The sequence below is a fragment of the Chrysochloris asiatica genome, unplaced genomic scaffold, assembly GCF_000296735.1.
Source record: "Chrysochloris asiatica unplaced genomic scaffold, ChrAsi1.0 scaffold00086, whole genome shotgun sequence".
Taxonomy (NCBI): domain Eukaryota; kingdom Metazoa; phylum Chordata; class Mammalia; order Afrosoricida; family Chrysochloridae; genus Chrysochloris; species Chrysochloris asiatica.
The window spans coordinates 7567868-7594176 of NW_006408604.1; the positions used below are offsets into that span (position 1 = coordinate 7567868).

A 26309-nucleotide genomic window follows, 5' to 3' on the forward strand; every position below is an offset into this window, starting at 1 on the left:
AAAAAGTAATAGTAAACAATAAAATGATGAAACAGAATAAAACTGATATTTTGCATTTCTGTTTCACATGACTCTTCCTGGATTTATCTTTTACACTAAAAAAGGAAAAAAATCAAGTCAAATTTGAAGTATTCTTTCAAATATTTTCAGTAATATCTCAAACATGCCCCTCGCTCCCGTTACATTACCTTTTAGCTCCTAACTTGTATTCATGGTCTCATAGAGAGTTCCCTATGGTAAGTTGATTAAGGAAAAGAAAACTTAGACATGGTTTGCACATGGATCTGTGCAATATATAGGCACTACAAGAAAGTGGGGGAGTCCTGGCATAGCACTGTAGGATAAGCACTTGACCTCAAGGTCAGTTTGAACTCTGCAAGGTTGGTGGTTCAAACTCACCAGCTGCTCCTCACAAACCCTATATAGGGTTGCTGTGAATTGGAACTGACTTGACAGAATTTACAACAGCAACAACCAGAGAGAGGATAGCAGCAGTAATGCAGGCCCTTTCTGAAACTTCCTGAGGGAGAGTAGTGAAGGGAAATTCTCTCAGTGGGCAGAACTTAGAGGGGTAGACATGGCTGGTCATTTTCCTTGGAAGACAAAATGGCCAGATGTGCAACTGTATACTAATCCATGAGCTGTGGCCAATAGCTTGGATGAATGGTCAGTGATTTGAAAAATGCATGATTGGAAAACTGATGACAAGTAGGTCCAGGGAAGAGGTATGTAACTAGAGCTGTTTGAATGGGTAAAAAAAAACCAAGATATTTGTGTCCCACATGAATGTCTACCAAAAGGTAATCTCAGAAGAAGAGGATTTTATTTTTAAGTGGATAGAATGACACATTCTGTGGACACTTAGCCTCTTCCCTCAGCCACTCCTGTCATTGTTTAATGAGCTCAGGAACGAAGTGATCATGATGGCAGAAAGGCTATTCATGGACTCATCAGCATGTACTTCCACTCACCAAGGCCCATGTAGTTACAGACACTGCAGAGTGCCTAATCTGCTAGCAGCAGAGACCAAACACTGATTCCTTTGTGGTTGTTGTTGTTAAATGCCGTCGAGTCGATTCCAACTCACAGTGACCCTGAACAGGATTTTGTGGAACAGCTGGTTTTGGTGGAAAACCAACCTTATGGTTTTCAGTCCAGTGCTTACCCTATAGCACCACACCAGGAATTCACAGATTCCTTTATATGACATAGTTCCCTGGTAGCAGGTTGATACCATTAGGATGCTTCCACCATGGAAAGGGAATTATTTTTTCTTATTAGAATATACACTTAGTCCTGATATGGATTTGCTTTCCTTGCACATAATGCTTCTGCTAAAATTATCAGCCCTGGACTTAGAGAACACTTGTCCACTATAGTGGTATTCCACCAGTATTGTCACAGATAAAGGAATTCACTTCACAGAAAGAGAAGTGCAGCAATGGACCCACGATCCTGAAATTAACTGGTATTACAATGTTACACATTATTCTAAAGCAGTTTGTCTGATATAACAGAGAAGTGGCCTTTTAAATACACAAATACCAGACCAGCTGAGTGGCAATACCTTGCATGGCTGGGGCAAGTGGCTGCAGAAGAGGTGAAGGGTCTGTCTGTGATAGGCCGATTGTCCACAGGTCTCTAAGAGGCTGTATATTATATAAATCAGCGTTCAATATACAGTGATGTTTCTCCAATAATCAGGGTTCACAGGTGCAGGGATCAAGGGATAGAAATGGGAATGTCACTACTCACTAACACCCATCACTGTAGTGATCTAAATTTTGTTTGTTTCTTGTTCTTGCAACTCTATGCTTTGCTGATCTAGAGGTCTTAGTTATAAGGGGAAGAATGATTCCATCTGGGGAGACAACGATGATTCCATTGAAATGGAAGCTAAGACTGCTGCCTGGTAAATTCAGGATCCTCATGTCTCTGAATCAACTGCCAAAGAATGGAGTTACTATACTGACTGATCATGATTACCAAGTGTCAGTTGGACTGTTATTATACAATAAAGATAAAGCTCATGTTTAGAATATAGGTGACCCCTTAAGGTGTTTCTTAGTATTACTATGCCCTGTGATTAAAGTCATTGGGAAACTATAGCAACACAACTCAGGCAGGATTGCAAGTGGCTAAGAGTCCTCAGAAATAAAGGTTTGTGTCACTCCATCAAGCAAAGAGACACAAACTTAGGAGCTTACTCTGGAGGATAAGAACTGGACTGCAAACCACAAGTTCAGTGGTTCAAGCTCGACAGCTGCTCCAAGGGAGAAAGGTGAGGCTTTCTATTCCCACAATGATTTACAATCTTGGGGAGTTGGAGCAAAATGGCAGAGTAGGTAGACCCACTGGGCTGACCCTCTGTAACAATGACATGGAAGACTGAGTGAAACAGATACAGATGGTGATCCTGGAACCCTGAACATCAGGGGATAGGACAGAGAGTTGGACTGAGTGGCGACTGGAAGAGGAAGCTGAACACGAGCAGCAAGAGAGAAGAAAAATGTGTGGACTGTGCACTGGCTGGGAGTGGCTCAGACATTTTGGACTTTTGTGAGTGGCTTGAGTGTCAATATAGTGGCTTGAAGGCACAGGACTAGACTGGAAGTTATCTGCAAGTGGGTGCACTTCTCCCTTGTTCCTGTGCCCTCCAGGTAGGAGGGAACATGGTCAGTCCCCATCCTTGCCAACCCAGGGCCTAGTGGCAGCCCTCCTTCACAACCTCTGCTCTGACTGGGGCCAGGTGCTAGCACCCCTGCTACACAAATAGCAGAAAACTGTATTCACACTTCTGGTCTCTACTGCATCTACCAGGAAGCATGTGGTGAATGTCTGAAAATACACCAATATACATTCATTAACTAAATGTAAATATGACACCATAATGTCTCAGAAAAAAACAATTTCCGTTTACATGGAGAACGAAAACAGAGTTTCTCAAACAAATGACCAAAATACAGAGTCAGAAAACATAGCACCAGAAATGGTTTCAGAACTACCTGATAAAGAATTTAAGACTGTTAATTAGGCAACTTCAAGGGATTGAAAGAATGATAGAGAAATGGTAGATAAAATCAAGGAAAACATGGACAAAATTTTAGAAGAATTCGGAAACATACTTACAAAAAAAAAGAACAAATGGAAACCGTACAAAACCAGCAATCAGAAAGCCAGAAGATTCATACTAAGACTTCAGAAATAGATAATATAATAAAAGGTCAAAAAAGTAGAATTGAAGCAATGGAAAGCCAAACTACTGCCCTTAAAGAAAAATCTCTCACAACTCATCTGTTAGAAGAACACCACATAAAAAAATCTGAAGAGAGGTTAGGATTTAAGTGGGACACTATCATATATATCACATAAAGACTTCTCATGGGTAATTCAAGAGGAATAACGTATGAGTGGTTTAAATTCCAGACAGGAAGAGACGAGAATCTCATAGAGAATATTGTCCAAGAGTTGTTGGAAGAAAACCTCCCTAAAGTAATGAAAAGTGAGAAGATAGCCATTCAAGAAGTTGAACGAGCTCCAAACAGGATAGGTCCTAAAAGAAAAATGCCAAGATGTAGTGTAATCAAACTTTTCAAAACCAAAGACAAGGAAAGAATCCTGAGAGCAGCTCAGGAAAAATGAAAAGTTACCTACAAAGGAGAACTCATAAGATTTGAGAGCTGATTTCTAAGGAGAAAAACCATGTAGGCAAGAAGACAAAGGAATGGCATATATACAGCTTTGGGGAAAAAAAAAACTTGCCATCCAAGAATCAGATATCTAGCAAAATTGTCTATCAAATATGATAGTGAAGTTAGGTCATTTTCAGATAAACAGAAATTAAAAGAATTTGTAACAAACAGACCAACCTTATAAAAATCACTAAAGGTAGTTCTCCAGACAGAGAACCAACAAAAGCAGACAGCAACCTGAGACTAACATAGATGACAATATCACCTAGACTCAACCCAGTTATGGAAGTATTCAAAGAAAAACAGACCCACAAGACTGAAAATAGAGGACCAGAGACACACTTGTAACAACAGCAACAAAACCATAAAATAAAACGAGGGAATAGCATGGTTACAGAACTCCCAAATGAAGAGGAAATCAAATGAGTTCAAGAAAAAAATTAATAAAAATAAACCTAACTGTAACCTTACCTAAAACCTACACCAATCCTTGTTGTTAAGTGCTGTGGAGTCAGTTCCGTCTCATAGCGACCCTGCACAGGGTTTATGAGGCTTGTAAATCTTTACAGGAGCTGTTTCTGACTTTGCAGTCCAGTACATTAACCCACAGCGCCACACCAGGACTCCTTACTACTTCCACATCCTACCCACCAAAAACAACAACAACAAAAGATTTACAGTCATAGGAACCCTATACAGAGTCCTATGAGTGGAAACAAGACTAGACAGAAATGAAGAACAGCAGCAGAAGAAGGAAGTCATAAATACTGGTTATGTCCATGAGAACAGTTGCAGAAACGTTTCTAATTGTATGAGTATTTATTACTTTGTTATGAATATGTTTGTGTCTACCACTCATCTGTCAAGTTCTCATACCATGGTGGCTTGTGTGTTGCTGGAAACTATGCCACCCATATTTTAAATACCATTCGGATCAACAGATTTAAACAGAGCTTCCAGATTAAGACAGACTAGGAAGAAGGAAAGCTGGACCACTTCTGAATGGTTAACCACTGAAAACCTTTTGAACAGCAGCAGAACATTATCTGATTATAGTTCCAGAAGATGAGTCCCTCAGGTTGGAAGGCATTCAAAATATTACTGGGGAAGAGTTGCCTCCTCAAATTAGAGTTCACCATAATGAAGAGGATAGAGTAAAGATTTCAGCACCTTCATTTCCTGATGGGGCACAACTCAAAATAAGGAGCAACAGCTGCAAATATCCATTAAAAATCAGAAAGTGAAATGTATACAGTATGAATCTAGGAAAATTGCAAATGGTCAAAAATGAAATGGAAAGCATAAAGATCAATATCCTTGGCATTAGTGAGCTGAAATGGACTGGGTTTGGGCATTTGATCAAACAATAATATGGTTTACTATTCTGAGAATGAAATTCGAAAAGGAATGGTGTCACCTTCCTTGTCAAAATAACATTTTAAGGTCTATCATAAAGGTCTGTCTGTGATAGGATGATATCATATATCTATAGGAAGACCAGTTAATTCCACTATTATTCAAATTTATACACTAACCACTGAAGCCAGTGATAATGAAACTGATGAATTCTACCAACTTCTTCAATCCAAAATTGATAAAACATGCATTCAAGATACATTGATAATTATTGGTGATTGGAATGCTAAGGTTGGAAACAAAGAGGAAGGATCAGTTAATATGACCGTGGTGACACAAATAATGCTGGAGATCACATGATCAAATTTTATAATACCAATGAGTTATATACTGCAAACACCTTTTAAAATAACATAAAATGTTACTATACATGTGGACCTCACTATGTGGAATACATAGGAATCAAATCGACTAATCTGTGGGAACCAAAGATGGGGAAGCATAATAATATCAGTCAAAACAAGGCCAGAGGCTAACTCATATGCAAGTTCAGGCTGAAGCTGAAGAAAATTAAAACAAGTTCACAAGAATCAAAATCCCACCTAAATTTAGAGGCCATTTCAAGAACAGATTTGATGCATTAAATACTAATGATCATAAATCAGAAGAGTTGTGGGATGATGTCAAGAACATCATACGTGAAGAAAGCAAAAGGTCTTAAAAAGACAGGAAAGATATATTGTTAGGATGAACCAGTCCCTGGAGAAGGATATTATGCTTAGAAAAATGAAGGGTCTGTGAAAAAGAAGACTCTCAAGGAGATGAATTGACACATTGGCACCAGCAATGGGCTCAAATATAACAATTGTGAGGATGGTAGGACCTGGCAGTGCTTTGTTCTGTTGTGCATAGGGTTGCTATGAGTTTCAACCAACTGCTGGCACTTAATAATAACAACAATAATGGTTGTGTGGTACAAGGAGTTACTTTGTATGATTCTTCTAGTCATTGTCTTAGTAACTCCCACAAAATAAATGGAAAAGACTATGCAAATGAAAGGTCTTGGTGCTGGTGACCCATCCAGGGGATCGAATGGCTTGCTAATAATCTAAATAAAACACATGACACCCTTAAGTGGATACTGGTGACAGTGTTTTTGTGTCACCTAGTGAGTTCAACTCATAGAGACCCTGTATAGAGTTTCCTAGGCTGATATCTTTATGGGAGCAGAAAGTCTCATCTCTCTCCTGAGAAGCAACTGGTAGACTCAAACTTCTGACCTTGGCGTTTGGCAGCCCAGTTCGTTATCTGCTATATTATCTGGGCTCCTTGTGTGGGGAGGATCATGAAAATAATAAATAAGGTATATGGAACCCTAATGTGCAGCTTAGTCAATTTTGCCACCCTGTTAGGCTTAAAATGATCCATATCAGAGATGGGAAAGGGAAATCTCCCTATCATCAAGAAGGAAGAGTCAGGAATGGAGTGCTTCTTTTGAACCTGAAGTACCAAAGCTGAACTTCTTGATCCTGGGAACAGAGAGCTGTAACCCCTTGCTGAGAAGACAAGAGACAAGAAGCAGCAGTAAAGAAATGACAGCAGCAGAACCAGACTGGCATGGTGGGCTTCTGGGCCTACGGAGTAAGAAAAGTGAATGCCATCAGGCAGCAGACTTACCGGACAGTGGAGATGCCACTGCACACTTGGAGCTAAGTTTACACATCCACAGACCCAGAGCTGACTCCTTCCGGGTTGAGGCTTACTGGCTGAGTCGGGTATCTTTGGGCACTTATATCAGCCAAACTAAAAGGCCTTTGTGACATGTGCAGGAGCAGGGCAGAGGACGAGGGATCCCAGGATCCCTTGACTGAGGGCCAGAGAGAGGCCAGGAAGCAGGCACAGCTGAAGGGAGGCTGTCCTGATCAAGGAACTGTATCCTGAGCATTCCTGATTCTGAAGGGTAACCTGTTACTTCATTAATAAAAGGAGCTCTGGTAGTGTAGTGATTGTGAGTTGGGCTGCTAACCTCAAAATCAGCAGTTCAAAACTATCAGCTGTTCCATGAGAGAAAGATGAGACTTTCTGCTCCCTTAAATTTTTATAGCCTTGGAAACCCTATACAGGGTCACTATGAGTCTGAACTGACTCCATGGCACACAACCACAACCACCACCACCACTTCATTAATAAAGGAGTGCTGGTAGCATAGCAGTTATGCATTGGGCTTCTAACTTCAAGTTCAGCAGTTTGAATCTACCAGCTCTTCCGTGGGAGAAAGACAGCTCTTCCGGGGGAGAAAGACAAGGCTTTTTGCTCCCATAAGATTTACTGCCTCGGAAATCCTGTACAGGGTCACTATGAGTTGGAACTGACTCAATGGCACACCATCACCACTTCATTAATAAACCTTATAATTGTGAATCTGGTCTGTGAGTTCTGTTTGGCCATTGTAGTGAATTATAGAATCCAGCAGAGAGATAGAGCATGATGTGGGAGGAATGGTTGGTGTCAGACTGGTAAAAAGGTTGGTAGATGGAGGGATCTCTGACCTACCTGATAGGAATAAGCTTTGGGCTGATGCTGAGGGTGATTCTCCTCATCACTTGTGAAGTTAGAGAAGGCCAGACACCACTCCCATATCATTTTTGCACTTTGTGTGTGTACCAAATATCTTTCATCTTAAACCCCCTTTATTATATAACATAAAATATGTTAACTTTTTATCAAACTATTTAAGTTAAAGGATATAAAGAAGGCTTCTCATGGGTGATTCTGCCTCTATACTACAAATGAATAGCTTACCAGTATTCCTCTCTCTCCCCAAGTGCCTGACTGATAAGAGTTTGGACTTGCGATCTCCTACAATCCCAGGAGAAAATTCTTCAAAATCATTCAATTACTGGTTCTGTTTCTCTAAAGAATCTTGACTTGGATATGATTTCCTGATTCACTGTCTACTTTCCTTTTCCCTTCAATGACTATTGTATAATTTGTTTTGGACTTTCAGGTAATATATCCTTAAGGACTCGAGAGAAATCATTAATAAATCATATGTTGCTATGGAAACTAATAAAGATTTAATTATCTAACTTCCCGAGCAGAGGCTGTCTATTCACTTGGACTAAGATGGTGCCATCGCAAATCAAATATTGGATAGGAGATTGGACTTTAGGACCCCATTCAATTCAAACCTTCTAGAAGTTATGAATTAATAAAAACTGAGTTTATGAGTAATTTCTAAGAATATTAAGCGATGCATGCCAGATTTCCTTTTAGGTCATAAGTATCCAGGATCTGTTTTCTCTAAATGACATTTTCTCTCAAAGCTCCCCATTAGCTTAAGCTTCAAGGAAACAAATCATGGACCATTTACTGGCAGGATTTAATGATATTTTAGGACAATTCAATAGTATGTTTTCCAAGGAATACGCTGCGAACTGCAAGGTCAACAGTTCGAAACTACCAGCTGCTCTGTGGGAGAAAGATGAGGCATTCTGCTCCCGTAAAGATTTATAGCCTCGGGAACCCTGTTCAGGGTTGCTATGAGTCAGAACTGACTCCATGGCACACAGCCACTGTTATGGCACAGAAGGAAAAACACTGGACTTCTAAATACAAGGTCAGTTGTTCACACCCAGTAGTTGCTCCTCAGAAATCCTACACAAGTTCGCTATGAGTCAGATGGACTTGATGGCAAATATAGTGCTGCACAATTTATAATTGTCATTTTTGTTAAGTGTCGTAGAGTCAATTCTGACCTGTAGTGACCCTGTATAGGATTTCCGAGGATCAGCTGATGAATTTGAACTGTTGACCTTATGGTTCAAAGGACTTTGCAGTGCAGTGCATTAACCCACATTGCCATCAGAACTCTAATTGTATACACTTGGTACACAACAATATGATTCTTAGTTCCGTTGAAATGAGGAATACCATTAGCTTGATGCATTTGTTTAGTTGACGACTGTGTCTATCTCTTTGTGTATTCCATTTAAAGTGAGAAAGAGATGATTAGTTATTGGGTAATTATAATTAAGCTCATGCTAACTACTGCAATTAGAATAATAGTGGTAATAGCTAGCGTATATTAATTAGAAGTATCAAGAGTTCTGGTGTGCTGTGGGTTAATGCGCCAGACTGCAAAGCCATTTGAACTACAAGGCTGGCAGTTCAATCTCATCAGTCACTCCTTGGAAACCCTATACAGGGTCGCTGTAAGTCAGAACCAACTTGAAGGCACTTAACAACAACAACATTAGGTAAATTAGTCCCAATCCTTAAAGCGATATCACTTCTTTGTTGATAAATAGGAAGAAGAAGACTAGACATTTAAATATTAACTCAGTTGGTTACATTTAGTGTTCACTTGATATTAGCAACAAGAGAAATATAACAAACGGACATTGGTCTCAAAACTCATGAAGATTAAGTGTAAGTAAGCAATAGCAGTTTTGTTGTTGTTGTTAGGTGCCTTCTGGTTGGTTCCAACTCATGGAGATCCTATGCACAACAAGATGCAACACTGCCTTTGCCATCTTCACAATTGTTATGTTTGAGACCATTGTTTCTGTCACTCTGTCAGTCCGTCTCATTGGGGTGAGGGGGTCTTCTTTTTCCTTGACCCTCCACTTTACCAAGCATGATGTCCTTCTCCGAGGACTGAGCCCTCTTGATAGCAGGTCCAAAGAATGAGAGGTGAAGTTTTGACATCTTCACCTCTAAGGAGCATTCTGGTTGTCCTTCTTCTACGACAAGTTTTTTTATTCTTCTGACTGTTCATAGTACTTTCATTGTTGTTTCCCAACACCATAATTCACACGTATCAATTCTTCTACCATCTTCCTTATTCTTTATCCAACTGTCAGTTGCATATGAGGCAACTGAAAATACCACACCTTGGGACAGGCGTACCTTAGTCCCCAAACTGATACATTTGCTTTTTAATGCTTTAAAGGGGAATTTTGTAGTAGATTTGTCTAATGCAATATGTTGTTTGATTTCTTGACTGCTCTCTCCATGAGTATTAATTGTGGATCCAGGCAAAATGAAGTCTTGGATAGCATCGATCTTTTCTACGTTTATCATGATTTTATGTTTTGGTTCAGTTGAGGTGCAATCTAAACTGAAGACTGCAGTCTTTGAACTTCATCAGTAAGAATTTCAAGTCCTCTTCATTTCCAGCAAGCACCATTGTGTCATCTGCACAATGCAGGTTGTTGATGAGTCTTCCTCCAATCCTGATGTCATCATGCTCTTCTTCATAAAATTCAGCTTCTGGAATTTTTTTCTCAGTGTACAAATTGAATAAATAAGGTGAAAAGATACAACCCTGGATTAGACCTTCGTTTATTCTAACCCAGTCAAAATCCCCTGTCTGTTCGAACAACTACCTCTTGGATTATGTATAGATTTCTCAATAGCACAATTAAGTATTCTGGAGTACTACTCCATTCTTTGCAATGTTACCCATAGTTTGTTATGGTACACACAGATGAATGCCTTTGCATAGTCAATAAAACACAAGTAAACATCTAGTAGTCACTGCTTTCAGACAACTCCATATGACATCAGCAATGATATCCCTCATTCCATGTCCTCTTCTAAATCTGTCTTGAATTTCTGATAGCTCCCTGTTACAAGCTTTTGAATTCTCTTCAACAACATTTCATTTCCATGTAATATTAATGATATTGTTTGATGATTTCTGCATTCTGTTGGGTTGCCTTTCTTTGGAATGGGAATAAATATGGACCTCTTCCAATCAGTTGACCAGGTAACTATCTCCAAATTTCTTGGCATAGATGAGTGAGGGCCTCCATTCCTGCATAGGTGTTTTGAAAAAATTCTGTTGTATTCTATCAGTTCCTGGAGCCTTGATTTTTGCCAATGATTTTAGTAGAGCTTGAATTTCTTCCTTCAATTTTATTGGTTCTTGAAATGGTTGAACATAGACCATTCCTTTTTGGTATAGTGACTCTGTGTATACTTTCCATGTTCTTTTGATGCTTTCTGCATAATCACTAATATGCCCATAGAATCCTTCAGTGTTTCAAGTTTAAGCTTAATTTTTTTCTTCAGTTCTTCCAGCTTGAGAAATGCTGAGCATATTCTTCCTTTTTGTTTTTTTTTAACTACAGGTCTTTGCACATTTCATTATAATAATTACTTTGACTTCTCTAGTGGCCCTCTGAAATCGTAGGTTTAACTCTTTTACTTCATCATTTATTCTAATTGCTTTAGCTTCTCTATTCTCAAGAGCAATTTTCAGATTCTCTTATGATATCCATTTTGGTCTTGCTTTCAATTTCTTCAGCTTCAGCCTGAACTTGCACATGAACAGTTGAAAGTTTGTTTCACAGTTGGCCCTGGCTTTGTTTTGGAGGATTGCAACTCCATCAATCAGGAGAAGCCTATTGCCTGACATCTGACCTGTGGACGTGGAACAAGAGTCTGAGCCATGTTTTTTTATAAAAACATTGTGTGTGTGTATATATGTATATATACATATGGAGCTATATACATATGGAGTACTGGTTATGAGTTGGGCTGCTAATCTCATGGTCAGCAGTTCAAAACTACCAGTGGTTCCATGGGAGAAAGATGAGACTTTCTGCTCTGGTAAAGATATATAGCCTTGGAAACCCTATACAAGGTGGCTATGAGTTGGAACCAACTTCACGGCACATAACCACCACCACTGTATATGTAAAAATATACATACATATGCATGTATATATATATATGTCTGGGATAATGCGCTGAACTGCAAGGTCAGTTTGAATGCAAGGTCAGCAGTTCAAACACACCAGCCGCTCCTTGGAAACCCTACTGTACAGGGTTACTATGTTGTTAAGTGCTGCCAAGTCAGTTCTGACTCATAGCCTCTCTGTATAGAGTTTCCGAGGAGTGGCTGCTGAGTATGAACTGTTGACCTTGTGGTTCAAACTGACCTCGTAGTCCAGTGCATTACCCTGCATTGCCACACAAGGATTCCAGGTATATATATTTCACTGTTCATGTTTCTCTGGAAAGCCCAGCCTAAGACACCTTCTAAACTGTGAGAGAATAAAATACTGTTTGTTAAAGCCATTCACTGTGGTAGTTCTGTTTTAGCAGCTATAGAAAACTCAGACAAAGACTGTATGAATCAAGGGGAGCACTGGACATATAATCAACACATTTTTGTGTCCTGGGGTAGAGGAGTGCTAGCTTCTACTCTAGTGTACCTGAGTCCAAATCCTGCTCCTGTTTCTTACTAGCTTTAACTGTTGTGAATCTGTAATGTTTGTAGCTTCAGTTTTCCCCAATGCTATACTTCGAGCTCTAATTTTTCTTAACTTGTTGTTTAGGGATATTAAGAGAATGTAATGAGATAATATACCTGGAAACTCTTTGCCACATTAGACAACTGTATACTTTAAATTGTCTAGATGGATCTTTCTAGGTCCCCAAAACCAACCAAACCCACAGTCACCATGTCAAGTCTGACTCTGTTCAACACAGTTTCTTTATATAAGCTGATTGCCCATCTTTATTCTTAGGAGCCACTGGTAGATTTCAATGACCGAGCTTTTGTTAAGCATTCCAACACTTAACCAATTTTACTACCAAGACATCTTAAACAAACAGGAAATACAGGTAAAAATAGATTAGTAAATACATCACAGTATAAAATTCTTGCATTAGAAGGGACATTGCTTTGACCATTAATATTAGAGAAAATTTACAGGATATGAGAAACACAAAGCTAAGCAATGCAGCATCCTTCCCTTCAGAGATCTGAAAATATAGCAGAAGAGATACCATATGGGTACAACAGATACATGAATATAACATATGTGGTGGTGATGGTTGTGTGCCACTGAGTTGGTTGTGATTCATAGTGACCCTGTATAGACTTTCCGAGGCTGTAAATCTTTATGGAAACAGAAAGCCTCTTCTTTCTCCTATAGAGCAACTAGTGGATTTGAACTGCTTACTTTGTGGTTAGCAGTCCAAAACATACCATGGCTCCTAACTAAGCATAATATAGAAATTTTGAAAATGGATTATTTTTTATTTCAATGAATTTCACTTGTTTCTGCTAGGTAGCTCAGCTGGAATTATACTTCAAAATAAAATGAATATTTCCTCAGAAGACTGACATGAAGCCCACAGTTTCTCTCATATAAATGTCAATTCTCTTGAAATGAACTTGACATAAGATATTGAACCAGTAATTGGTGGAGAATGAAACCATTGGCCTCAAAAGACCTAGGAATCCAATATACTGATTGTTGTCTTTTTGGTTTGAAGACAATAAGATGCAATCTGTTTAGGTAACTAGTTATAAAATTTTTTATTTCCTGAATTTTTTCCATGGAAATTTCTAGTTGTGATGCATAGATTTGGAGCAAATTTAAGAATCTACTTTTGCATGTGTACATCAGCCTGGCCCACGAATTTACTAAATTTCAAGGTTAGTCATTCCCTCAGCCATAGACCGTGCTATCTTGTTCCTAGAGCTAATTTTGAATAAATGCTGTCCTGTTCATCCAAACCTTTTCCATTTTTCTTGATGGTGAAGACTGATATCTATGAAGGCTGGTGGTAAATCTGTTAAATTCATACATGCAGTGACATCTACAGTCAAGGATTCCTGCTGAGTTTGATACTTTGCATTTTTCCCAGGTTGCTTTGCCTTTTCATGACTTACAAATAGGCTGGAATTGACAATAAGAACCTGCTGTGATTCTCCTCATCCCCAGATTATTTAAATACAATTTGGAGCTGAATATTCATTCATTTATGACATATCTATTTTCTATACCTTTCCCCCTGAAATCCATTAACCAAAAGAAAATAATTTGTTGTTCTTCTGTTTTCCTTGTCATAAATAGTTATATGGTAAGGACCAACTGTCAGTTCACAGGGCTGGTTCTCTAAAATCTTATTCTATCCAGCAGTCCTCTGCTGAGGGCTTGATGATTCATATGCCGAATAAAGGCTGCAATAAGCAAAATGCCGAGGAACTCTGGTAGCATAGTGGTTACAAGTCCAGCTGCAAACCTCAAGGTCAGCAGTTCGAAACTACCAGCGGTTCCATCGGGGAAAGATGAGGCTTTCTGCTCCCGTAAAGATTTACAGCCTCGGAAACCCTATGCAAGGTCTCTATGAGTCAGAACTGACTCCATGGTACTTAACAACAACAAAAAGCAAAATGCCAAAGGAATCAAAGAAGGGTTGGCATGTTCACTGTGGGCCAACATGCAGAAAAGAGAAAATGAAATAATATATGCAAATTATTCCAAACATGAGTAATACCAGATTCTTACATGTGGTGCTTTAAAAAAATTTTTGTCTCTTGTTGTGAAGTATTCATTCAATTCCTGGAGCCTTGTTCTTCACCAATGCCTCCGTGGAACTTGGACTTCTTTCAATACCATCAATTCTTAATCATATGCTACCTCTTGAAATGATTGGATATCAACTAATTCTTCTTGGTACAATGACTCTGTATTCCTTCTGTCTTCTTTTCATGCTCCCGATGTCACTCAATATTTGCCCTTGGGATGTTTTCAACATTGCGACCATAGGTTTGAATTTTTTCTTCAGTTCTTTCAGCTTGAGAATTGCTGACAATGTTCTTACCTTTTGATTTTCTAACTCCAGGTCTTTGTATTCTAAATCTTGACTCCTGGAGACAAGAAAAGAGGGAAATGCAGTATAGTCTTCTCTCCCCATGCTTGCAGTATAGTCTTCTCTTCCCATGCTTGCTGATCACACTCCTTGCTGGAGATCTGAGATGGGTCTTGTTCATACTTCAAAGAATTTGTTTCTACTTTCTTTCAGGCCCCAGAGAAATAAGGGAAGACTGTCTGATTTTCTTATTATTTTTGTTGCTGTAGCAGTTACGGCTCTGAGTGCCTGTGGGCAACTCCTTGCCAACATCTCTTTGTCAGCTAGAAAGGGTAGGAAAATAGAAGGTTCTGAAAGCCGTGTTATTCTGTTTCTGCTTCTAATAATTTCCCTTACACTGATCATGTGACTTTTTCAGAGGAGTATGGGTAAACTAGCAAAAGCTAAACTTCAAGTATCACAGCACTTTTATAATTAGAAATACAGAAGTCAGAAATGTAAGAAAAAAAGTTTGGAATTATTTCTTCCTTTTCAAATTGTAGAACATTAGTGTTTGATCTTCTGAGAAGTGCACTGCTGTTATGTATTATTCCAAATAGTTTCATAGCATATTTCCTAGAAATTAGGATGCTAAGTTGTTCATGACTTAAAATATATATTTAATATTTTTATTAATATGTGTCATTAATTAATTAGACATTTGTTCAATTAGTGCTCTCTGTCCCAGAAGACACAAATTCATCTAGCTTTGATTTAACTTATTTTAACTATTTCCATTCCTCCTATTTTGACATGTAGCTGAGTTTTGGTTACACATGTCAAAGGCCTGACCTATGGAGATAAGGATTAATTTATTGAAGATAAGTTACAAAACAGAAACCAAGCAGGAATTTACTGTTAAAATATCAGGCTAATTAATTCAAGTTGGTTCATTTTAGACATGTAATTTTTTAAATGGAGCTATTGAATATATGTATATGCATTTTTAAGATAAAGAAATGATTATCCATTTATAGCAGGCACATAATTGATTGTTATACAGAAGTGGGAACTTTTACAGATATATAATAATTTATTTCTAATATATTACTGTTGAGTTAATATACTAGTTTATACCCAATGAAATTGCTGCTATTCAACCAAATATATCCTTAGAACTAGATTTCTTTCATTTGGAAAGAAAAACCAGATAACTCCAGTCCTTCCACTTTCATACAATAAATGCTGTTAGAGTGCCTGTATCATGTCAGATTCTAAAAGCCTATGTACTTAATTTTTAGAGATGCCAGTTTAGTAATTTATCAAAGCACATAGAGATATAACAATAGACCTTGGAATTAAAATTTAAATTATTGAATGAATGATCAATATAAAAATAATAAACAGTTAAATGAATCCTAATATATAAATGAAGTAATATATGATCACTGGACAAAAGTTAGGAGAGATAAGGAAACATTAACAGCAAAGAAAAAAAAAATCCCTCATAAGCCCATCACTCAGAGATAACCACTGTTACACTTCGTGAATATCTGTCACCTATTTATTTATATTTAGGGAAAGTACTCGATTACCAACTCAGTGGTTCAAACCCACGAGCTGCTCCTTGGAAACCCTCTGCAGGGTCGCTAGGAGTTGGAACTGACTTAACAGCAATTAACAACCATTGATTTATCTGGGAATGTTGTGGCTCCATCGGATAAACACTGGATTGAAATTCACAAGGTTTGCAGTTCAAATCCTCCAGTTGCTGTTTGAGAGAAAGCTAAGGCTTTCTGCTCCTGAAAAAGATTTAGAGCCTCATAAACCCAATACAGGGTTGCTATGAGTCAAAATCAATTCCACGACACTTAACAACAACTTCTATCATTCTATAATCTTTGTATATCTATTTCTTGTGAATACAAATGAAATCATATTATTTTCTAACTTTCTTTTCTCAATTAGTATATGGAAAAATCTCTGCACGTGAGTAAAGATTCTCCTCTAATGTTGTTTTGAATGATTGTATCATTTTCCATTTTGGGGAATACTCAAAATTTTATAGTAGTCCATGCATGACAGAGTCCTATGCTTCCTAGTCATTACTATTCACAGGGTGGTCTGTGGGTCTAATAACCAGTCTGTAAGCTAATAACCTGTTGATCATCTGTGACAAAGACAGGGACTCAATTGAGAGTAATAATTTAGAACTTTTATAGTAATTTGTCACAGGAATGCTATTTCTGATGTCATGTATAATAAAAGGCAGATTGGGGCTTATATTCTGTATGTTTGTTCTATTTTAATTTAGTTTTTCATAAACTCAGTTTTGATGTGTTTTATGTAAGATTGATTCATAGCAGATTGGGAAGGGGGCTTTGTTCTTCACCACGTAGAGTCTAAGAATTGAAACTAATGTGCCTAGTCCACATAAAGCTTCTTGACTGTCTGAGACAATGGCTTGCTAATAAGTATGTTTTCAATGATACAGCAACTAAATTTGGGGAAATAATGGTTACCATTTTGAGAAGCATGCGTTCTGCTATCCATGGTACTGAACTGTAATTTATCTACCAAGAATTTCTCATTGTTCTTGTTAAGTACTGTCAACCCACAGCAACCCTGTATAGGTTTTCCGAGGAGCAGCTGGTGAGTTTGAACCACCGATCTTGCAGTTCAAATGGCTTTGCAGTCTGACATATTAACCCACAATGCCACACCAGGGTCTTATTACTTCTGCTAATCTTGGGACACCAGTTTAATCCAGGCCAGCCCTCCTCAAAAACTCTGACTCGGGAAAGAAAAAGCTGCAGTGAGATAGAAGCAGAAACTATTAAGAAAAGAAAAAAACAATGATAGCATTGTTGTTGTTAAGTGCTGTTGAGTCATGTCCAACCCATGTGACCCATAGGGGTTCCAAGGAGCAGCCAGTGAGCTTGAACTGCTGACCTTGCAGTTCAAACTGACTTTGCAGTCCAGTGTATTAACCCACAGTGCCACTCCTTGATAGCCTTAGGGAGACATTATACAGATAAAATGCCAACAAGGAGATGCTTTGATATTTTATTTTCAAAGAAAGAAACTATGAAAATGTTAACCAAAATATTAAAAGAATAACTAAATTTATGTTCCATGCAGTATAAATCTGCAGAAGTATTGACGTTAACCAACAAGTTCTTTTTGAAGAATGACAAAATACTAACCAAGCAGAGATTACATGACTGATTTGTCCTGTCAGTTGAATTACACAAACATTTTAATATTTTTGTTTTCTTTTTTAAATATAAATGAAAATTGTGTTTTAAACTCTTATAAATGATATAAAACTATGACTTATAATCATTATTTGAATGGCTAATCATACAAACCTTTAAAGATTCCATCATGGCTTTGAAATTTAAAATAACTTTTGTACTCTGAAACTTGGGAAGCTCTATTATTCCTTCTTAGTCTCCTGCCCATGTGTTTTGTATAAAGGGTTGAGATGAGTTGGAACTAAGTTGTTGGCACCTAACAACAACAACAACAACAAGTTTTAACAGAGCTTATCTACTTGGTATAGTTGGATCAGAGAGAATTGAGAGACAATGACATCTTCTGGAACTCTGTAATAACTATTCTATCCCCTGAGTGACTGATTCATGAGTTCATAAATTAAGCATTTTTAAACTGATGTAAAAGTATATTGAGTTTTACATTTTTTGTAAAAATGTAAAACAATATTTTTGGTTATTTCCATATATTCTACAGAAAAAAGTATGTCTGTCTTCAATAAGCCTATATTTTTATTAGGATAATATTATAATTCACCTTCACTATGGTCTGAATATTAACACACAGAAAAAAACCACACTGCCAACACCAGAACCTTGAAGTGGTATTTGTCACACTTTATCCTTGCCCTAACGACTTAGAGTTATTTTATAGTTCCCAAATTTTACTTTTTCACACTAATCTTCCTTGACTTCTTTGAAGAACATACTTGTTCCTTAGTAGTTAAGTAAGTAGTACTTAGATGCTATTGACTGACTTCTGAGTTACAGCACTGTATGTACAACAGAACAAAACATTGCCCAATCCTGCACTAGTCTCACATTTATTGCTACATTTGAGTCCATTGTTCAACCACTGTGGCAATTCATCTAACTGAGCTTCTTCTTCTTTTACAATGACTCTACTTTAGCAAGCATGATGTCTTTCACTAGGGACTAGTACCTCCTGAAAACGTGTCCAAAGTACATGAGATTAAATTTTCTCATCTTTGTTTCTAAAAATAATTCAGGCTTCACTTCTTCCAAGACTTCTTTGTTATTTTTCTGTAAGTCTATGGTATGGTCAATATTTTTCACCAACACCAAAATTCAAAGGCATCACTTCTTTTTCAGTCTTTTTTCTTCATTGTTCAGGTTTCACATGCTTGTTACTGTTACTGTTAGGTATAGTCAAGTCAGTTTCAATTCATAACAACCCTATTCATAAAAGAACTAGACACTGCCATATTGACAACTGGTGTTATGCTTGAGCCCATTGTTGCTGTCACTGTGTCAATCAATCTAGTTGGGGCCTTCCTCTTTTTTACCAACCCCCTACTTTATCAAACGTGATGTCCTTCTCCAGAGATTGGTCCCTCCTGACAACATGTCCAAAGAATGAAAAGTGAAGTCTTGCCGTGGAACATTCCAGATGTACTTCCTCCAAGATAGATTTGTTTGTTCTTCTAGAAGTGCAGGGGACTTTCAATATTCTTCACCAACACCTTAAACTCAAATGCATCGATTCTTTGATGGTCTTCCTTATTTTATTGTTCAACTTTCACATGCATATGAGGTGATTGAAATTACCATGGCTTCAATCAGGCACATTTTGGTCAGCAAACTGATATCTTTGCACTTGAACACAATAAAATGTGGTTTAAAGCAGATTTGCCTAATGTAATATACCATTTGATTTCTTGGTTGCTGCTTCCATGAGTGTTGATTGTGGATCCAAGCAAAATGAAGTTTTTGACAACTTCAATCTTTTCTCCATTTGGTTCTTGTTGTTGTTAAGTGCATTGAGTCAGTTCCAAGTCATAGTGACCCTGGGATTTCTGAAGAACAGTTGGAGAACTTGAACTGCTGATCTTATGGTTCAAACTGACACTGCAGTCAGTGCATTAACTCACAGTGCTATACCAGGACTCCATTTTGTCATGATGTTATTTATTGGTACAGTTGTGAGGATTTTTGTTTCCTTTACTTAAAGTGCAATCTGTAAGTATTTTATGTCTTCACTTCTAACAAGAAAGGTTGTGTAATCTGCACATCACAGGTTGCTAATGAGTCTTCCTCTAATCTTGATACCATGCTCTTCTTCATACAATCCAGCTTCTCAGATGATTTTCTTTGGGAAATAGAGTGCCAACAAAAATGAGGAAGACCCTCGATGAGATGGACTGGCACAGTGGCTGCAACAATGGGCTTAAACATGGCAACAATTGTGAAGCTGGCACAAAACTGGCGATACTTCATTTTTTTATACATAGGGTCCCTATGAGTTGTACCTGACCATGTAACTGACTATGACATTTAACAATAACAATTTTGACCCTATATTATCTTCTAGGAATTTTTTAGTTTTAGCTTTAACATTTAGGTCTTTTATCCATTTTGTGTTAATTTTTGTACATGGTGTGAGGTATGAATCCTGATTCATCTTTCTGCAAATGAATATCTAGCTTCACTGGAATCATTTGTTAAAAAGCCTATTCATTCTCCATGGATTGAACTTTGACATTTGTCAATGATTAGCTGTCTGTAAATGGATGAATTTATTTCTGATTCTCAAGTCCAATCCATTTATCTATTGACCTCTGTTTACCAAATGTTAGTTGTCCCCCCCATGATTATGAATAGTAAAAGCACACCAACACACTTCCAAATCACTCCCCCTGAAGTGTTACTCACTTACTCTTTAGTAAGTACTTCTGTTGCGTGCATTTCTCAAAGCAACTTCCACAAATTTCATTTATGACATGAAAACAGTAAAGTCTTTTCCCATGTTCTCTGGAAGAGGAATCTTTGTGACAATGCAACTGATTTTTGCCCCCTATATGTGTGCCATTGTTCCCATACCAGACTGTCTTGATTATTGTAACTGTATAGTACGTTTTGAGATTGGGAAGTGGGAGAGACACCATATGTTGTTGTTCTTCAATATTGCTTTATACATAGGATAAAGACACAAATACTTTATGTGACCCACCATAATTTCCACCTCATTTTAATCTTGACAGCCTCTCCAGCTTAATCCCTTACTTCTCTTCTTGCTCTCTATACTACAATCTTCAGTTTCTTCAGTAGAATATGCTCCTTTTCACTTTGAGATCTGCAAATATGCTGTTTTCTCTACTCCAGATACCCCATCCCCTCCTTTGAGTGGTGAATTCTCACTCATAATTTAGATATAAGTTCATGGTGGCATAGTTCATGAGCTGCTAAGCAGTTTGAATCCGCCAGTCACTCCACAGGAAAGAAAAAAAAAAAGCTTTCTGCTCCTGTAAAGATTTACAGCCTCAGAAACCTGATACAAGATTCCTACGATTTGGAAGCAACTTGATGGCACACAACAACAGTACATTACCTCCTCAGTAAAGGCATCCTGGATCACCACCACCATCTTGCCCTGACTTGGCAAAGACTTTCTGTGAATCTTTCTCATAATATCTATTAATTTATATTACAACAGTCTATCAGTTTATAGAGATACTTTTTAGTTGTTTTCATCTAGCTTATCTTCCTTCTTTAGCTCAACACTCTGATGGTGCAAGGATCATGTATGTTTTGTTCTTATTTTATCTCAAGTCCTATCACAATTCCATATAAGCACTCAGAGGCTATATTTGGAATGAATTAATTGAAGATAATTTTTTAAATTAAACCTGTCAGAGGTTCAAGCTATTCAGAGTAGGATGTGGCATAAGAGATATTACTGCTGATGTCAGATGGATATTGGCTGAAAGCAGAGAATACCAGAAAGATTTTTGTTTACCTGTGCTTTATGGACTATACAAAGGCTTTTGACTCTGTGAGTTATGACAAATGATGCCTAACACTTTGAAGAATAGGTGTTCTAGAATACTTAATTGTGACCAAAAGGCAGTCATTGTGAACAGAACAAAAGGATAGGAATGGTTTAAAATGAGGAAAGATGTGGCCAGGTTGTATTCTTTCACCACACTTAATTTTGTATGCTGAGCAAGTAAATCTGTATACTGAGCAAGTAATCTGAGAAGTTGGATTATATGAAGAAGAGTGAGGAATCAGGATAGGAGGAATACTCATTAATAACCTGGGATACGCAGATGATATAATATTACTTGCTGAAAGTTAAGAGGATTTAAAGTACTTACTGATGAAGATCAAAGAACAATGCCTTCAGTATGGTATGCACCTCAATGTAAAGAAAACAAAAATCCTCACCACTGGACCAATAAACAGCATTCTTATCAATGGAGAAAAGATTGAAGTTATCAGAGACTTCAGTTTGCTTGGATACACTATCAACACTCATTGAAGCAGCAGTCAAGAAAACCAATGACACATTATACTAGGCAAATCTGCTGCACAAGAGCTGTTTAAAGTGTTCGAGAGCAAAGACATCAGTTTGAGTACCAAAGTCAGCTTGATCCAAGACATGGTATTTTAAAAAGCCTATGCATGTGAAAATTGGACTATGAATGAGGAAGGCCATAGACGAATTGATGCATTTGAGTTATGGTATTGGAGGAGAATATCAAAAGTACCATGGACTGTCAGAAGAACAAACAAATCTGTGTTGGGAGAAGTACAATCACAATGCTCCTTAGAAATCAGGATGGCGAGACTTCATCTCTCATATTTTGGACATGTTATCAGGAGGGACCGGTCCTTGGGGAAGGACATCAAGTTTAGTAAATTGGAAAGCAGCTAAAAAGTAGAAGATCCCCAATGAGATGGATTAATACAGTGGCAACAGCAGTATGTTAAAGTGTAGCAATTGTGAGAATGACTTGGGATCAGTCAGTGTTTAGTTCTGTTGTGCTTAAGATAGCTATGAGTAGGTACCTACTCAAAGGAAACTAGCTACAACATGTAACACCATCTACTGCTGTAAAGCTGATTCTGAAATATCCAGATCGTAGTCTAGTTTCACCAGTTGTCTCAATAATGACTTCTATCTACAACTATTCCTTTATAGCTTTAGGATCTAATTCAGGATCACATGTTGCAGTTAGTTGCTACATCTCTTGAGTTGTCTTTAATCTCGAACAAAGGCTATTAAATTTTAACCAGACCATGGCGTAAGGAATACGTTTTCCATCCTTGTAACAAGATGTGGCCATGTGACTAAGTTCTGATCCATGGTATATAAACAGAAATGTTTTCCAGATACTGAGAATGTTCTTAAAAGACAAATAGCATGTGACATTTGTCTTTTCCTAGTCCCCTTTACTACCTTGCTGCTTAGAATGTAGAGTGATAACTACAGAATTATTTTTATCTGTAAACATGTGGGCCATACTCTAAGGAGAGCAAGTAGAAATAGATAAATCTTCTGGTCTTTGATATCACAAAGCAGCATCTCTGATTGAGAGGAAATATTCAGAATATATTTCAGACTTGAATAAAGTGTGTGTGTGTTTAAAGAAAAAAAGAAAGGGGAAAGTAGTTGTATGGAATAAAGGAATAATTGAATTGTCAGAACTAGTAATTTAAAATACTTGACATTAAAGAAACGAACAAACTTCACAACAGGAAAATTGCAACATAAACTTTAAAGTGTGGGTCAACGAAATATTGATTGATTGGCAGAATATTTCAAAATGTATTCCTGGTCTCCTTTTATATATGATCCTTTTATGTGACACTCAGTTATATTGTGTTGAATCCTATGCTTTCAATTTGACCACAGATTCTTTTCAAAGTTGAATACCAAAATAAGAACTCTTACTTCCATAGAAGGAAAATAAAACCATGTGTGATCCATACGTCTCCCTCTGCCTTTTGCAGACAATGCTGAATATAGAGGGTGCTGAAGAATACCATGTCATTTTAAGTTTCAAACACTCTTGCAATAGAAACATTTGTAGTAATGGCTCCAAATCAAGTTGTTCTAAAATCACTGACACTGTTGTCTCCAGATTTTATGTTATCTTTTGTTAAACATTTCATCTTTAAAGTGCTACCCAGAGGAACACTTGCTTTCTCAGTCATGTGGAAGGGATTCTCAGCCTTTCTACCTCCTTGTTCTTCCAGGGTTTCCCTCAGGTCCCTTGGTGGTACAGATAGTTTACACTCAACTAAATAACTGATATGGCGCACTAGAATAAGCTTTGCACTGCTAATGACAAGGTTGGCAATTCCAACCCGCCAGCCATTCCTTGGAAAACTTATTCAGGGTTGCTTTGAGTTGGAACTGATTCAATGGCACTTAAAAACAACAAATAACTGAAAGGTTGGCAGTTCAAATCCATCCAGCAGCACGATGGTAAAAAGGCCTGGTGTTCTGTTTCCATAGAGATTACAGAAAATCCTATGGAAAATTTCTACTCTGTGATGCATAAGGTTGACTTGAGTTAGAATCAATGTGATGGTAACAGATTTGATTTCATGGCATTGTGGGTTAACACACTGAACTGCAAAGTTAGTTTGAACTGCAAGGTCAGTGGTTCAAGTTCACCAGCTGCTCCTCGGAAGCTCTATACAGGGTCACTATGGGTCAGAATTGACTCAAAGGCACTTAACAACAGCAACAACAAAACAAAGGAAGGCCAGCGTGTCTGGGCATCTTTCCACAAATTCCCCTGGGCTACATAGGGGAGGCCTATTACGAAATGACCTTCACAGCTATTATGAAAATCACTGCAGTTACCATTATAGATAAACCAAATTGCTCATGTATAATGTGAATGTTTATAAATATTCATGGACTACCAATGGTCACCAGGTATTTGAAAAAAATCAATATTTTGACACAGAATGAGAGAACTGAGAGAACAGCTAAACTTGGTGAAAACCAACAAAATGTAAAAAATAGAAAATGACTTGAATAAAATATCAAAGAGGGGAAAAAAAGCTTTTAAAAAAGCAATTGGAGAACAAGATAAAAGTCTTTAAAATTAAAACCTTGATAACTAAATTTAAAAATTTTTAATGAAAGTTCTAAATAATAAAATTGGCATGTTTGAGGATACTTACCAAAGCATAGGCATTAAAGAGACATATATATATAAGCATAAAAGAAAAGTTATACGGCGTGGGTAATAAATTATTTATCTACAGTATTTATCTTTTTAAAACAGAATGAATAAAGGAGAAAAACAAAACACCACTTCCCCCACTATTCTATGAAGAAAGCATCTATAAAACAATAACAAATTCAAAGTAAAAGTAATGCTGTATTCAATGTACACAATTATTTTCTTTTTAATTTTTTTTAAGGTAAATATTGCCCTTTTGATCTTGAATTGTCCATTCCAAGTGAACATATCATACTAGTGCCATTTCCCCCCTATGTGGCCCTGTGGGTTAATATACCAGACTGCAAAGCCATTTGAACTGCAAGGTCAGTGCTTTAAGCTCACCAGCTGCTCCTCAGAAACCCTAGACAGAGTTGCTATGGGTCAGGACAGAATAACAGCACTTAACAACAACAACAACATACATATCTACCATTTGGCTGAAAATTAAGCCACAAGGGTAAGGCCTGAAGGGTGATTGAAGGCATACTCTCCAACTCCTTCAGTCTTTATCTGACCAGTGAACCTGGTTTGCTTTTAAGATTTTTAGTTTTGTTCCACATTTTCTTGCACTTTATCCATGACCTTCTAATATGATGCCTTTCAGAGCATTTGGTAGTAGTAGCCAGGCACCATCTAATTTTTATGGTCCAGGGTCATGAAGTCTTGTTGTTCACATGTTCCATTAGTTCATTGGATTAATAGATGCCAAACATATTCTATTTTCATCATTCTTCTTTCCTTTGCAGAGGAAGAGACCAAGAGTTGTACCTTATATGACCTTTCATAAGCTTTTAAGATCCCAGCCGTTACTCACAAGTAGGATATAGAACCTTGACTTTGTGAACTATGCTATTCAAATTGTCCATGGTGTCCACTGAGACTATTGTCCTGAGCTCCCAGGTCCAGCAACTCATTCCCTCAAATATATGGTGACTTTTTAAAGAACTTGTTTTTTACCTACTATACTATGATGCTATGGGATCCACACTGAACCACAAGGTCCGTTTGAACTGAGAGATTGGCAGTTCATATTCACCAGCTACTCCTCAGACATCCTATACAGGGTCACTATGAGTTGAAACTGACTGGATAGCACTTATCTACAACCACTACACTATGTCAATGAAAGAATTAAGAAAATTTATTTCAACTAAAAACGTCCACTAAGTGCCAAGGATCATGATAAATGGAAGCTGCTAAAATTTTCATTTCACTTGGACCCACAATTAATACTCATAGAAGCAGCAGTCGAGAAATCAAATGATATATTACATTGAACAGATCTGCTGCAAAAGAACTCTTGGAAAATTTAAAATAGTAAATAAGTCACTCTGAGGACTAAGGTATTCCTGGCCCAGCTCATGGTGTTTTCAGTCACCTCATCTGTATGTGGAAGCTGG

General features: G+C 37.6%; 1 protein-coding gene and 1 pseudogene across 2 annotated transcripts in view; one reads left to right on the forward strand and one right to left on the reverse strand.

Annotated features, from left to right (window-relative positions):
* The window catches only part of LOC102815350, a 30366-nt pseudogene extending 23498 nt beyond the window's left edge, over positions 1-6868 (forward strand).
* Positions 1-26309, reverse strand: part of PTPRO (protein tyrosine phosphatase, receptor type, O) — a 345855-nt gene that overhangs the window by 176897 nt on the left and 142649 nt on the right. The window lies entirely within an intron of this gene.